General features: G+C 46.7%; 1 protein-coding gene across 3 annotated transcripts in view; it reads right to left on the bottom strand.

Annotated features, from left to right (window-relative positions):
- LOC121673198 (fibronectin type-III domain-containing protein 3a-like) overlaps nt 1–12,788 on the bottom strand; it is a 38,978-nt gene extending 26,190 nt beyond the window's left edge. Inside the window, exons 1-2 of one of the 3 annotated variants that reach the window (XM_042046301.1) lie at nt 12,715–12,788; nt 7,920–8,010 (exon numbers count right to left, since the gene is read on the bottom strand). The gene's annotated coding sequence lies outside the window, so the exon portion shown is untranslated. Of the gene's footprint in view, nt 1–7,919; nt 8,011–12,559; nt 12,681–12,714 lie in introns of those variants that run through there. The other 2 variants (XM_042046300.1, XM_042046302.1) reach the window with 2 other exon arrangements.
- Nucleotides 12,789–13,414: the final 626 nt, after the last annotated feature.

Below are 13,414 nucleotides of genomic sequence, written 5' to 3'. Positions count from 1 at the left end.
CCTTGGAGCAGCTCCGTGGCCTCCTCTGGACTCTCTCCAGCAGCTCCACATCCTTCCTGTGCTGGGAGCCCAGGGCTGGAGGCAGCTCTGCAGAGGGGCAGAACTCCCCCCTTCCTCCTGCCCATGCTGGGAACAAACCCTGGAATCTGGGGCTCCTGGGGACCAGAGCATGTCCAGCCTCTCCTCCACCAACACTCCCGAGTTCCCAAGTTTCACATCATCCCTAATACTCTGTCATTGATTCCAGGCTTCCCTAAAGCCTTGGATTTCCCCCAAACCAAGTCAGCTTGGAGAGGCAAACCCAGCTGGGGGTGTTCATGGACCAGAAGGAACAACCCACCCACAGGGAGAACTGCATCCAAGAGCTGCTTGGTCCACTTTATTCCATCAAATCTCAGGAAGAGCAGCTCAAACTGCTTTTGCCGTGGTCTGTTCTTGGCAGTGAGGGATTTATCACCCCCAGGAACTATTCAAGTGGTCAGGGGGAAAAAAAAACAAGGAAAAAAGTACAGTCCTGGGAATTAAGAGGCTGCGCTGACATTAAAGATAATACACTAAATCTTAAATTAAATAAATAAAAATCTTAAATAAAAATAACAATAAACTAAATAATATATAATAAATAAACCAAAATAACTAAAAAAAAGCAGGAAAAATCCCATCTGGAAGCATTAAAGACCAGGCAAACTTTGTAATTTATAGGAATGAACTGAAGTTTAGTGACTCATTAAATATGAATCAGTAGCAGAATTTGTAGAGGTGTCTCTACAGCTTTGTCACCCTGTCCTGGAGATTTTTGACTCAGTGTGGAATTAAACTGATTAAATTTTAGAAAGGTTACATTTTGCAAGGGCACTTCTGGCCTGATTCATTTCTTTGCAGTGGTTTCTACTACACATCAGCTAAAGGTCATTCCCAAACCTGGCTGAGCTGAGGGATGAATTCAGCCCACAGAGCATGAGAGCCATAAAAAAATAAAATAATTGGGATTAATCATCTCAGAAACAAACCTGAAGCTGAAGGAAGTGATAGCGGGCAACACATTTCTAAGTTAAACAGCCTGAGCTTTTGTTTTCAAAGATTATTCAACACACACACATCTAAAAAGCTGAAATACGGTAATTTTTCCCAATAAAACATACTTTAAACTAAATAAACCAAATCCATGTTGTAAAAATGGGCTCTGAGAAGTGTTCTAGAGTAATTCAACAGTCTCATGTAACATGGTCATGGTTCCCATATTCAAAGGAAGGCAACATTTTCCAGGGACACTCACCCTACAAAGGCTTCTAAGAAAAACAGAAAATCTCCAGGACTGCCCTTCCAGTAAACAATTCCCATCCACAGCGGCTGGGCCTGACCTCACTTCCTGCCATAGTAAAAATGCCGAGCCTCTGGAAGGCTCCAGCATCGGCCTTCCCTTTGCTCCAGCCCAAATTCCTCCCCGGCAGAGCTGCTGGAGCCCGGCCAGCTCCCGAGGAGCCGCTCAGTGTTCATTGATTCCGGGCTCCCATTTCCATGGAAAACAGCTCTTAAGCTCCCTGACGGATGGAGCAGAGGAAAGGGAGCTCATGAGGGCTGTCTGATATGGGATCATCCCGCCTCAGGTCTGGAAAACAGCAAGGATTCACACAAGACAGTCGGAAACTCTAAAATTGTCTCTGATGGTCTGGATCCAAAGTGGAATGATGAGTAATTCCAGGGCATGGGGGCAGTTACAGACAAATGGTTGGAGCTGGGGATCTTAGAGGTCTTTTCCAACCATAACGACTCCATCAATGTTTTGTAAACTTCTGGGAAGAACTCCCAGTATTCCTAAGCCTCCTTCAGCCATTTCCAGTGTGCAGCTCAGGATGAGGCAGCACATCAGCTCTGTCACTTCCACTTGAATGGCACAGGAGAAACAACATCAAAATTACCACAGCCATATCTGGAAGAAAGGTTATGGCCAGAAGAATTTTCCAAGATAAACACACCATTCCTGTTTTAATTTACAATTTACAGACATGTTTCTCTTTAGGCACTAACAATGAATTTGCAAGTATTTACTGCAGGGCATGTAAGAACAAAGAGGTTGTTTATTTCTTAATCGTAATACAAAAAAAAAAAAGAAAAATTTAATAAACTGAAAAAATAACTTTTTCATTTGAACTGTGTCCTTTAGTCTTGTTAACAGAACGTGAGATTATCTGTTGTGCAAATGTGTTGCAGCATTATGGATTTAACAAGTTTCAAAGTTCCTGTTGTCTCATATTATTTTCCTATTATATTAAAAACCTCTCTCCAGCATGATCTCACACAGACTAAATGGGAGGAACACTGCAGACAGGAGTGGATCAGCTCCATTCCACTGTCCAGAGCAGAAACCAAACAGATTTCATAAACAGTGAAAAATAAGTTTATAATCCCAGACAGAAACTGTCCCAAAGGCTGGATTTTCATTACAGTAAGTGCTGGATTTAAGATGAGAAAGGAGCATATTACTTAAATGGCAACTTTATCTTTTTTTTAAATACAGTATGCCTGAGTTAGAAAGAACAATGTGTCCAGGAAGGAGAGAATGAAATTCAGCAGAGACTTCCTGATTTCCAGGTTCAGTGCCTTATGCAACCTGCCAGCCCGAAGTAAACTACTCTCATACTGCTCTTTACTAAAAGCAGTATTGTATAAACACCTAAAGCTTTACTTACACCTTTTTATACTGACAGAATTACTAATTATTATTATAAATATTATGTAATATATAAAAAGTATAGCCAATTTATTTTCTCTAAGTGGCAGGAAAAATCCCATGTTCTCTGATAAAGAAGTGTTACTGCCATGCCTTAAAATCCAGGTCTCCTGCAAACTGAGGCTCTGAGTATTTTACGCACACTCCACTCTGTCAGTTCAACTTTCCATCACTCAGCTCCAAAAGGCTGTTAAAAAGAACAACCACAGAGCCAACCCAAAGCCATCCCCAATGTCAGGCTAAGGAATAACCTTGCCAAAAAGATCCAACCTTAATTATCACTCCTAAAAACCCCAGATATGCCCCACGCAATTCTGAAGCAGGAAAAATCGGGGAAAAAAGACCCAAGCTGCCCTCTCCTACCCAAGCTTTTCCAATAAACAGCATTAACAAGGTGTTGGAGGTACCATCCCAGTCCTAAAATAGTTTGTGCCCCAGGACCACACGTGAGATCTGAGCAAGATCAAGGCAAGGAGAGATTTAACAGCAGCTCAGTTACAACCCAAGCTCTGGAGGGACCACCCCCACTCCATAAGTCATCTGTTCCCCACTAAATCCATGTTTTGATTAAAATCCTGGAAATCATTTGTAACGACCCCCGAGGGAATTAGGTCGCAGCATCTTGCGGGAAATTTGGCTTCCAGCCAGGAGGGCAACACAGCCTTGAGCCTGAAAATGTCCCTCACGATTTACCCAACAAATGGGCTCAAATATTCTTAACACTGAGAGAGCTCACCTGAAAATGTCCCTCATGATTTACCCAACAAATGGGCTCAAATATTCTTAATATTGAGAGAGCTCACCTGAAAATGTCCCTCATGATTTACCCAACAAATGGACCCAAATATTCTGAACATTGAGAGAGCTCACCTGAAAATGTCCCTCCGGATTTACCCAACAAATGGGATCAAATATTGCGACTATTGCGAGAGCCTGACCCAGGGATGGCTTTGACCCTGGTGAGGTCTGTGACCCCAGGAAAACAAAAAACCTCAACAAAATTCCACCCCAGCTCCACACACACAGGACAAGGCTTCCACACTCTGCTCCAAGTATTTGCTTTCAGCACTGACCAAATTACAAATGATTTTTAATTAAGTATTAATGCTCATCTCTCAGGCCTCAATGCTCCTAAAATTCTCCCTGGAGGAGGGTTAAGATTGGGATGGAAGCCCTCCTTTCCCTGATATCAAAATCCCTAAAAACACCCACAAACAGCAGATCCAACAAACCAAGGCCACCGACCTGAGGGATCCTATCAACTTTCATCCTCCCTCCCTCATCCCTCTGGATCGGGTTCCTGAGGGAGCGTGCCAGGAAAGCAATCAAACAATTGTCCCCTGCATCCTCCCACAGCACCTCCCCAGCACTTCAGGATCGTTTTCCAGCCTGAAACTCCATCCCTCAGGATTCCAGGGACAGACAGGCCAGTGCCCACCCTCCAGGCGTACACACGTTTTTCCAGGGGCTGAACAACTTTCTGCTGCTCTTCCTAAGAGAAACTCCACTGGGAAGAGCTGGGAGCTGGGCAGAAAAGCTCTGTCAGTGCCCAGAGTGCATTAGATTTGATTTGAGCTGTTATTTAATATTATGCTCACATTAAGGCCATGCCTGTCCTCAGAATTATTCATTTAGGAGGCCTGTAAAGTTGGCAATAACAGTTTCTGTAATGTAAACATGACATAACTTTTAGATAAATATTTTCCTTCGTTGTTTTAGTTCTTTTATGGCTTTTCTCTTATTGCCAGAAAAGCAGAGTTGAATTCTGAGCACTTGTGTACTGCTTCTAAGTGACCAGTCCCATAAGCCAAAACTCAGAGGAGTTCCTGAAAGGTCATATTCCTGTCCTAATCCAAATCCTGCTTCTACAAATATTCCAGAGAACTGAGCACCTCAAAGGACTGAACCATTAAGGTGCTTCATTCTTATCTGAACTTAAAAAAATAAAGGGATTAAGGAATTTTCTAGCTGCAAAAATGTTGTTACCAAAAAAAAAAAAAGTAAAACTACCTTTTTTCCACCTGTCAGGAAGGGGACACTTTCTGGAATAAGCCAAGGTGCTCATTTCAATGTCTTAAAGCTAAACAAAGCAAAAAACTTTCAAGCTTAGATGAAAAAACCTTTATTAAATGCAATTTAACAATGTACTTATTTTCAATATGATTTTCCAAGTTTAAAATGGTGAATTTAAAGCCACATTATTCTAGGTTTTTTTAGGCCTTGAAGAAAACCAGTATATTTACACACTAACCATATACTATGGAAATTCTGTATCCAAATGGTTCTCTAAATCCTGTGGAAGCTATGGAAGCAGTAGACACCATAGTCCATGGAAAAGTAATCCCAAAAAACTTCTGCCCAGAGGCACAAGACAGAGCACAAGCCCTGGTGTGTGCCTGGAATTCTCTCTTGGACCTGAACTGGTCAGCAAAAAGGCAGCTGGAATTCACACCTGGAAGGAACACAGAGCTGGGCAGATGAAACAAAGCACTTCCAAGTGTGCCAAGGTTTGCCAGCTGGGACCTGCAAGTTCCTACAGGGAGCTGCACCCGCTCCCAAGGCTGTGAAATTCAGGAGAAGGATCTGCATAACTGAGCACAACTCCCCCCTACAAGACAAATTTGTCATAAAGTGGAAGTTAAAATTGAAGCCATTTTATGATAACTTTTTCCCTGAAAACAAAAGGAGTTCTGCCCATTTACCAGATTCCAGGGGAAAAGTTCTGTTTGAAAGCCTGGAAGCAACCCAAAGGAATAGCTGCTGTATGTGCAGGCACGTTCCCTCCAACAGGAACACATCATTCCACAGCACCTGGTTCATCCCAGTCCCTCCCTCCAGCCAGAACACCCAGCTCATGGCAAGGAATAAATATTAAGGATATCTAAAAGCTTTTTAAAGAATCTTCCAGTGAGGACCAGGAAAACTGGGGAATTTAAGTGCACCCTGAGCTGGGCTGCTCTGCTTTGTCCTATGCCGAACTTGACTGAAACCTCCTGGGATTGAGCCAGGAAAGCACCAAACCTGAGCCTTTTTAGTGCCAGATCTGGGTGATACCTCCACAAATTTAGGGAGCAGTATGGGATAGAAGACACACTCACAGCTGCTATGAGACAGAGGTGATCCAAAAGCTCTTTTCCAAATGTTTGCATTCTGTATCTCCACCAATTTATTTACTTTAAACTCAACTCAGGGAGGGCAATCACGCAGTTTATTAAAACCAACAGCAACAAGATAATTTCCAGGAAAGGCTCCCTACCATGAGACAGCTCAGAGCAGTCAGCTGCTGTCTAACCCAAAAACAGAAGGAGAATCAGGACTTCACAGGTGGAACACAAGCAGGAGTTTGTTCCCAGGTTTCTGCAGGCTCTAAGGAAGCAAAGGCTGATTTTCCACCAGCTCTGATCTGCTCATCACCGGAGCACTGGATGCAGCACAAACAGGCCTCTCTCATGTAACAACCCTTTTAAACCAGGACTTCAAAACCAAGCAGAAAAACCCAGCAAAAGCAAAGGATTTCTTCAAAGTGGAGCAGATTAAGCAAACTCTGAGCAAGAAGGAATTATTTCGATACAGCAGCTGAAGACTTTTCCTTGCACAACACCAGAGGCTGGGGCTGTAACACTTTAGCTGAGCACTGGGTCAAATTAGGCCGGTCAGAACAGGTTATACTTAAACTCAGGGCTAAAACACACCAATAAATGACTGTAATTACCACAGCTGAGCAGTCTCATGGCATCGGACCATGTGCATTTTTTTAGTTCATGGAAAATGCAAGGGGAAAATGCAAGTGTGAGCTCATTGCCATGAGGCTGGAGCAGGAACACTTCCCTCCGTCTGGGTGACTGGCCGGGACCAGCCCAGAACCACAGCCACAGCTCAGCTGATGGGTGGCAACACACTGAAATCATTTGCTTCTGTTTCTGAGCTAGGAATATTTATTTGCAAATCAATGAACCTGCTGGAAGCTTGGGAATTTAATCACAATTTTATGTCACCGCCTAAGTAGAAATTAGCAGTTTTGGAAAACCTAAGGATGACAGTTTATGTAAGTTTTTATCAAGTTCATATTCTAAAAACCCCAGGCATTAAAAAGCAAAGTGACATTTTACAACACACCAGAATGCTGTTCACATAATATCTTCCAAACCTAAACAGTTCCTCAAAATAATTCTCCAAATGGACAAAAGTACACAGCTGGGTGACCAGATTAAAGCTTTTCCTGGAACAGCAGAATGTGCTCAAAACCAACATGAACATCTTGCAAGCCTTTCAGGAGCACCAGAACTCCTCCCATGCAAACACTAAACTCTGCCTTCACTCCTGCAAGTAACTGGAGAGGACAAACCCAAGTGACACATCAGTGCTCACCCGAACACCACTTAGCAGAACTGAAAGCAACTGATTTCCATGAAAGACATTAATGCTGAAGTTCTTTAATAAAGGGCATGGAACAGCAGATTAAAAAACCTCATCTGAATTTATAAACTTGCATTTAACCTCCTTAAATGATTTTCCTCCTGAAACACCTGTACAGCTCCAGGGAATACAGCATGATTATCACTTTTTTCTTTATCTCTTGTACGAAATCCAACTGCTGATCATGTTTTGCTTTCCAACATTCTTCGCCAAGTTTTTGACAGATTCCTTTCTGCTCTTCCAGCAGATCAATTCCATGACCTGACCAGTTCCATGAGAAGGAACTCAGTTCCATGATTTCCAACTAAAACCAAAGGATCTGAGCAAGGCACTACCAGAATGCTGTCACCCACTCCAGCTGTTCTCTACACAGGAAATGCATTTGGCTAAAAACAGAATTTACTGTCTTTATCCAAAGCAAATTATGCAATTCTCCAAGTTTCTCCAAGAGAAAACTTCCAGCTAAGTGGGTGAAGGGAGGAGAAAGAGAAATGTGAAAATAGAGATAAGGCTGCCACCTTAAAAAATCAATAATGTTCCTGTGGAACCTGAAACTCTTCTTACCTCAAGAACTCAATCAATTCTTCCTTCCCTAATTCAATTTTTCCATTTGATAAGAAGTCATCCAGAAATTTCTTCCAGAAAAAAAAAGAGTCCTAAGTTTAGAAGTCTGTCAAATACATTAATTTCATCTTGAAGTGTTACTTAGAGACTTAATAAGAAAATAAACACTTCATAAAATCTGGGAGAATCCTAAATTCTGTGTAATTACCGTTGTCACTCTCCTGACTGGGAATTCCTCCTGGTGAGTGCTCCAGTGCCTGCTGCAGAGTGAGCAACGTGTGCTGTCCTCAAGCTTCTTTCTGCAGGCAAAAAACCCCACATTATCATGTTAGTGCCTTGGCAAACATGGAATCTGAAGGAAAACAAGGCACAGAGAACACCAGAGATTCATGGAAAGAGCAGGAGCCAGGAGGGGACAGGCAGCGGGGAGTCCTTTGGATATAACTGTATTTACTTAGTTACCTACTCTATGTATCTGCTCTATCTGCTCTACTCCTCTATACGGCAATAAGGACAGAAAAATCAAACATACCAAAATTTAAACTGTCATGCACACGTTCACCCTCTGGTAAGGGACAGGAAAAGACATAAATTGTACATAAAGATGGAAATACAATCCCAGTTTGCTGCTATGGGGCAGCACAGCTTTATTCTAGAAACTGCTTCTCTAAAGATGCTCCAGCAGAAGGACATGAACAGCTCCAGGAGACAGTTAAACCACTGAAGATGTATTTAATAATGTAAAAATCATCACCTTTCTCAAGCTGCATCCAGCACTAAAACACTTCCTAAAATATTCACACACTGAGCCCTCTTTTGGCTGTCCAAACATAGGAAATTTTTGCAGGGATCAGTCAATCCCCAATACTGTTTTGCACAGAATTATTAAGTTTGGAAAAAGTCTCCAAGATCACCAGTTCCGACCTGTGCCTGATCCCCACCTCATCACCAGCCCAGAGCACTGAGCGCCACATCCAGTCCTTCCTTGCACATCTCCAGGAGTGGCGACTCCAAACTGCCCTGGCCAGCTCCTGCCAATGCCTGGCCACCCTTTTCATGGAGAAATTCCTCCTGAATCTCTAAAGATAAGGCCCAGGCAGGTGCAGTGTGTTCTGCAGTTTTACTGGAACACCACAAGAAATCTCAGTCCTCAGTGGCTCCTGAGGCTGCCTGGAGAAGCTCCCACACAGCAATCCATTGTCCTTCTCACCAAAAAGGTGATACTGTCTTCAAGTCACACCGATGACATCACTTTAAGATGCTTCTGAAGTCTCAACCTAACAAATGTTCCTCCTGAACTACTTTAAATGATACACCGGAAAAATATCGAATATAAAGCATCAGGGCCCAGAGTGAATCTTGGGCAAAAGAAGGCATTTTCCACATCAATCAAGATCCTGGGAACAAGGGGAGATTTACATTAGGATTGAAAGGGCCGAAGGGCTGGGAGCCAGTGGTCTGTCTGTGCTGGTCAATACACAGAAAGGATTGTGTTAGCACCACTGAAAGAATAAATTATCGCTGCTTTTACAATAAGCTCTTCAAGAATGCAATAAAGAGTTCAGTGTGTGCTCCTCACTCAGGAATCCAAAACTTTTCAGTGAAGGTCTGGCTTGCAGCAAAGATAACAGCTGAAAACCAACCATCTTGACCTCGGGAAGCTTCATGACAATGTGCTAAAAAACAGGTGAAAAAATGCACAGGTTCCTGCTCCCACATCCCCCAGCCTCGAGCCCAGAGCCTTGAGCAACCCCAGGTTTAAATACTGAGAGTTCAGACCTGACGCTTTCAGACAGATCAAAATTAGAAGTGAGAAACGTCATTTTTTTCCTCAAGCCTCTTCCCTGTTGCAGGATTACTAATATTGAGGTTTTCTCATCTGCTTTCAGAGATAATTTTAAAATTCTTCTCCGAGTCAATGAAATCACGACAGGAAATTAAGAAAATATGGAACTAGGGAAGGAATTCTTACAATATTTCATACCCGCTCCTGACTTTGATGCACAGTATTGTAGGAATGTCTTCCCAGTCACGTATTTTCTTCTAAATCTGACAAGTTTCCCAGTTGTGGAAATAGCAAGTCACCAAATAAAAATGCCACTCTTTCAAGCTTAAAAGGTAGATTTTAATTTGCATGAAATTCACCCAAGGCCAGGCAGAATGGGGGAGCAGAATGCTGGAATTTTTCCCGTCTGCACGGTCCACATGAAATCTTGGCTTTTTTAAGGACTCACAAAACCCTTCCTAAAAATAATGATAAAAGATGACAATTGTTGGCAGGGGTGGGACAAGCCCCACAGTTAACACAATGCCAATGCCAACCTCCAAAAATGCCAAACAAAAGGTCATGAAAAGAGTCATATAGAACATTTATATCCAGATTTGGTGTCAGTGCAACATCAAAGAGAGGTGCAGTTTGTGATCAAGGCTTGTGGCAGGAAATGGATTTGTGTAGACCAAGTTACCTTTATTCTCTCTAAAGGTGAATCCACCAGGTGCTATTGTTTTAAACCATTCTAACATCCAATTCCTCAAAACCACTGTAGGAAAATGAACTACCAAATCACCACCAAAAACCAGCTGTTCCAAGCAGGGAAAGTTGGTATTTGTGCACATCCCCAGCCCAAGGAGCTGAAATCATTCTACTGCATTGTCAAAGTGCTGCTTCATTCCAGCTAAAGCCAGGTTTTCCAAAAACTTGCTGCAACAATCCTGAGCTACAGCTGAGTGAATAACTTGTAAGAGCTTGCTCCAGGAGGTGTGTGAGCCATCAGTACCAGCTCTGTTTATCCACAGGCTGCTCCATGAAGAATCCCAAACTGAGATCTGGGATCCAGTTGAATTAGTTCAGCTCCATAGAAAATGAGATTTATTTGATCCTAGCTGAGAACAAATGATTCCCACACAACGAGAATGCTCCAAAACTTTCCAAGATTTGGAAACAGGAAGGTAAAAAGCCCAAAAGGAGAGGAGAGTGTAATATCTGGCTGCTTTTCAACACCCATGATCACACACTGAGCCCTGAGAAAGTCAGTATCTTTCCCATTTTACCACCTTATCCTTTTTCACAAAATACATAAACCAAGGGAAGGAATGTGAATGTGGGAAGCAACTTGGGCTTTCTTCTTACTCACAGAGATACTGAACCAAACACAAAGTACTTTCTTCTACACTGGATCTTAACTCCAAGGTCAATTCATTGGCTTAAAATACAGAGAGGATGCTTCCCTGGTTCAAATGCTAATCTGAGGCTCAGGAAATCTAGATTCAATTCCCTGCCTCACCACATACTTCCTGTGTGACCTTGGGCCATAAATATTTCGGTGCCTCAGTCTTTCCATCTGTGACTGAGACAGTATTTCCCTATTGAACTGAGTGTTGTAAAGATAAATACATTAGGAAAACATCAGGAATCGCAGGCCACAGCCATACGTGGAGCGGGCTGTTGGGGAATTTATCTGTGTGTCAATATTCCCAATCAGGCAGCAGGGAAAGCAAGGAAGGGCTGCCAGTGTGAAAAAATTTAACTAGCACAGGACAGAGGGAAGACATAAAGTATCAGCAGAACGGAGAGAAACTGAAACCTCAATTATTAATTACAGAAGATGTCCATAATTCCAACCAAGTTTTGAAGAGAAACGAAACTCAGAAACCAGCTGGGCGAGCTGCTGGAGGGAGCAAATACACCTGCCAGCAATGCATTATTGCCCTGTTTTCGGAGATTTGCACAGGAACACCTCAGATTTGAGGTGGCAGAGGGGCTGCTGAGTCTGGGGGCAAAGAATTCCTGGAGACTGTCCCCGAAGGGAAGCACCCGCTGCTGAAGTCCCCAGCCCTTTGTGAGAGGCATAAATAGGAGTGGGCACAAAGTGGCCCCAGTGGGGTCCGCACTGCTGCTGCCCCAAGGCGGGGGGGGGGGGGACACAGCGGGAAGGGGGAGGGCAAAAGATGGTCACCAGCCAGGCAGGGGCTGACAGGAGTGACCTCCCCCTGCCCCGAGCCCAGGAGGAGCCGGGGGAGGTGTCTGGGACCGGAGCTGCGGAGCAGCCAAGGGGAACAACTACAAGGCTACGTGGCATTCGCAGGCAGCGGCTGCCGGGGAGGGAGCACGGGGGGGCGGCCAGGGGGGACCTGGGGGGGACGACTGCACATCGCAGCCCCTCCTGGCCTAAGAAACAGGAGGATAAGGAGAGGAGAGGGAAAGGAGGAGACCGAGAATCTGTGCGCTGGGGAGCGGAGCGGGAACCAGCGGAGGGAAGCGCGACCCGCGGCGCGGGCTGGCATTAACCCCATCCGGGCAGGCTCAGCCGGGAGCCCCCGCCCGGGCCCCCCCAGCACCGGGGGTCCGGTTAGCAGCTGCTCCCCAGAACCCCTGTACCCCGCACCCGCCGGGTCTCCTGGGGGGATGCCCGCGCCCCGCAGGGCAGCGCACCCGGACAGACCCCGGCCGTCTGTGCCGACACCCTGAGCCCTGCCTGCCCGGCACCCCATGCGCCTCGGGCACTCCAGCCCACCCCGGGCACCCCACCCTATCCCAGGCACTCCATCCTACCCCATCCTCGGTACCCCATCCCACTACCACCACCACACCCCATCCCAGGCACACCCCATCCCACCACCAGCACCCCATCCCATCCCGGTCACCCCATCCTCCTCGCGGTACCACATCCCGCCCCATGTCCCGGGACATCGGATCCCCCTGGATCCTGCCCCCACCTGCCCCGTGCGCCACGTCCACCCCCGAACCTGCCTCATACTCGGGGCTGTCCCCCGCCTCAGAACACCCTTCCCGTCCCCGGGGTCCCGCCTGTCCCTCCAGCCGCCCCCGCCCGGCTCCGCGCCGCCTACCGCCCTCCGCTCCGCGGGGCTCCGCTCCCGGCACTGCCCACCGCGCCCCGGCTGGGCACCGCCGCTCTCCGCCGCCCCGGGGAGCAGCGGGGACCGGGGAAGGGGCCCCGGAGAGCGGCCCCCGGCGGTGCCCGTGCGCTCCCCCCGGCACTGACCGTGTGCCCCGCGGGCTCCGCCGCCTCAGCGCCCGCCGCCCGCCCGCGCCGCCATCATGGAATGCGCGCACCGCGCCTGCGCCGCCGCCGGCCGGGGGCGGGCGGGCGCGCCAACCACAGCCGGCGCGGATCCGCGGCTCCCGGACACTCGCGCCCGCCGAAAGCTGCGCGGGGGGGGCGGCCCCCGACGGGGGTGGTGGCAGCTGGGGGCGGGTGACCTGTCTGGGCACTGTCTGTGCCTCACGGACACCGCCCGTCCCCCCCGGGCACTGCCACCCCTGCACACCGTCCCCTGGTCACTGCCTGTCCCCCCTTGGGCAGTGTCACCCCCAGACACTGTTTGTCACCCACCAGTCAGCCCAGTGCTCCACCTGTGTCACCGAGCCGCGTTCTGCCCCCCTCGGGGGTCTCCAGTCTCCATCCCCCCCGTGCTACGACAAGGATGGGTGGGGGGTTCCACCTCCCAGCCTGGGGCGTCACGTGCCTGAACCCTAAAACTGTGTCATAACACAAAAAGCATCCGTGGTGACAGCATGAAAGTGAGGGGATCACCCCGACTGAACCGGCAAAGAGAAGAAGGAGGAGATGTTTCATTGCTGGTTGTGCCAGGAGAGGTTTACTTGAATATTAGGGAAAAATTTATTTGCGGAAAACATTGTCAAGCACTGGCACAGGCTGTCCAGGGCACCATCCCACCCCA

The sequence above is a fragment of the Corvus kubaryi genome, unplaced genomic scaffold (assembly GCF_017639235.1).
Source record: "Corvus kubaryi isolate FWS band 111438036 unplaced genomic scaffold, C.kubaryi_AGA036_p1.0 65279, whole genome shotgun sequence".
NCBI classification, from domain to species: Eukaryota; Metazoa; Chordata; class Aves; order Passeriformes; family Corvidae; genus Corvus; species Corvus kubaryi.
This window is presented reverse-complemented; position numbering and strand designations above follow the sequence as displayed.